Source organism: Drosophila willistoni, unplaced genomic scaffold (assembly GCF_018902025.1).
Source record: "Drosophila willistoni isolate 14030-0811.24 unplaced genomic scaffold, UCI_dwil_1.1 Seg616, whole genome shotgun sequence".
Classification (NCBI taxonomy): Eukaryota; Metazoa; Arthropoda; class Insecta; order Diptera; family Drosophilidae; genus Drosophila; species Drosophila willistoni.
Genome location: NW_025814536.1, coordinates 5,726 through 8,164, shown reverse-complemented (window position 1 = coordinate 8,164; position 2,439 = coordinate 5,726). Strand labels below are relative to the sequence as shown.

General features: G+C 37.4%; 1 pseudogene; it reads left to right on the top strand.

The window, feature by feature from the left end:
- The first annotated feature begins 502 nt into the window (after window positions 1-502).
- Window positions 503-1,722, top strand: LOC124461740 (annotated as a pseudogene).
- The last annotated feature ends 717 nt before the right edge of the window (window positions 1,723-2,439 follow it).

The window sequence follows — 2,439 nt, the reverse complement described above, 5'->3', positions numbered from 1 at the left end:
CTGCAACTCAATTCATCAATACACAAACAAAATATTATTTCTCTTTTTACCACAAGTTTTTCTTCTTCCATCATTTTCTAAGCAAAGCACGGCACGCATACACATACAGTTCATGTAGCGTTGCGTCTGTGTGTGTATGCGTGTGCTCTGTTGATTTGATGATGGCAGTAGTAGGCAGCAAGCAGCGCTGCCGGCAGCGTTTGAACCGATTTATATTGACTGTAACTTGTGTTCTATTTATCGGATCAGATTCAAATTTTGGGATCTGAGATTTTATATCTATTACTATCATATTGGTAAATTTCATGGGGATACTCCAATTTTTGCAAAAATGTTTCTTCTAGAGCTATATGATATAGTGGTCCGATCCCAAAGATTTTCATACTTTATCTCACCCGGGTAAAAAAAAGCTCCCAAAAAAAATTTCATCCCGATAGCTCTTAAGATGGCTGAGTAAAACGCCTACGCACCGACGGACAGACGGACAGACGATCAGATTAAAGTCAAAATTTTCAACATCATACTCGATTTGGGGTCGTTGCAATGACGTGGCAGAAGCAATTGGCAATACTTGCCAAGCCCTACTACTGGGTGAATACATATATTATTGGCCATCTCATATCTGATATCCAAGAAGACTACCTTCGTTTGTACTCGCATTTTTCGCCATGATAACGGAGAGGAAGAGGACACATGCGATCTGGATAGCCGCGAGGCCGAGATTCTCTTCTTGCTAATCGTTGTGATGATACGTTCCCGCAAAACCGGCAGCGTCACCATGATTAACTATCTGTCGTCATCGTTCCTCTACACAAAAGTGGCCAATATGATATTATGGGCCTATGCTGATTTTCGCTATGGTCTTGGCTTTCTTTTGGTGTGTGTTCTGTTGGGTCTGATATTGCCGGAGCCGTCATACAAGGGACCCGAACACATTACCTATTTCCGTACCTCTCAAGTATTTGAGGAGGAATTGGTTCGTGACAAGCGCACCAGTTGGCTAATATGTTTCTATACCGTTTGGAATCCCACCTGTGTGAACTTTGCGCCCATATTTGCTGAGCATTCGGCGGAATACAACACGGACCATCTGAAGTTCGGAAAAATCGATTTTGGACGCCATCCGGATGTTGCACAAAAATATGGCATTAACGATAGCAGCTTCTCACGCCAATTGCCCACTGTGATTCTCTTCCAACAGGGCAAGGAAGTGGATCGTCGTCCTTGCGTGGATGCGAAGGGCAAACTGCAGAAGTTCTTCTTCTCCAGTGACAATGTGCGTGCGACCTTTGGCCTTAATCAGCTGTATAAGCAGGCTGTGGAACGGCTGCCAGTTGCCCCAGTAACGACAGAGAGCAAAAAGACCAAGTAGCTGGCCACCAAAAGTCATTTCTCCTACATGTTTTTACGTGCTAATAGTTGTTTTTATTTTAGTTTTAAATTATTAAGTTAACGGCGACCCTGAAGATAGTCAAGTTGTCATTTTAGCAACAAAACACTGTCAGTTAGTGCATTTTATTATTCGGTTAATCTTGAGTAAGCTTACACAATTCGGAACTAAGCAGACTAAGCAGAATTAGGCCACGAATTAAATTAAACAAATGTAGAATCTGTAAATTGAGCATAATTGTTCAAACACCACGCCACTCATTCTCCGTGCTAATAAATTTGAGTGCAATTTAGTATTTCCGGTGAGTGCGGGCGCGCCCCCAAAATACTCTGTTTGAAAAAAAAAATAATGCAAAAAACAAAGCAAATTGAAAATCATTAATATTTTGTAGCACAACTTAACAATAAAATGAAATAAATTGACATATAATAGATTTTAACTGCAATGGGATTGATATTTAAATAAACCGTTTAAAGCTGTTTCAAATTCAAATGGCAGCGGATTAAGGTGACCATATTATTTCAATTTGTGTGCTGTTGGGCGCCTACATCTGAATTATGTACATGGCGGTACTCAAATTTTTAAAATATATGTTAGAAAAGAATAATTTAAGATAGTTATAGTAAATAAATTAACCAAGCTGCCCTAGACGCAATTATAATCTGACCATTTCAAATTAAGTAAAACTTTAAGTGGATTTTCTTTTCCGAGTCATATTTATAAGTTAATTAAGAGCAGTGTCACATAGTTTTTAATTTCGATTACAAATACAATGTGAAATGATATAAAATTTTTATGCTAGTTGCAAAAGTTTTTCGACTTTTCAATCAATTTGTAAACATTGACAAAAGATTGCAGGTAAAACTATGTTTTGGGTTTTAAAATCTTGTGCTAGCTATAACATAAATATTTTAAACTAAAACACAATTATTAACATAAAAAAAGAATAATTCTTGTTGTTAGCATGTTAAAGATTATCTTTTTTAATGACACTATTGAATTCCTCAAATCTCTTAATTTTTCGATTTTTTTTGGTAAATTTGAATCGA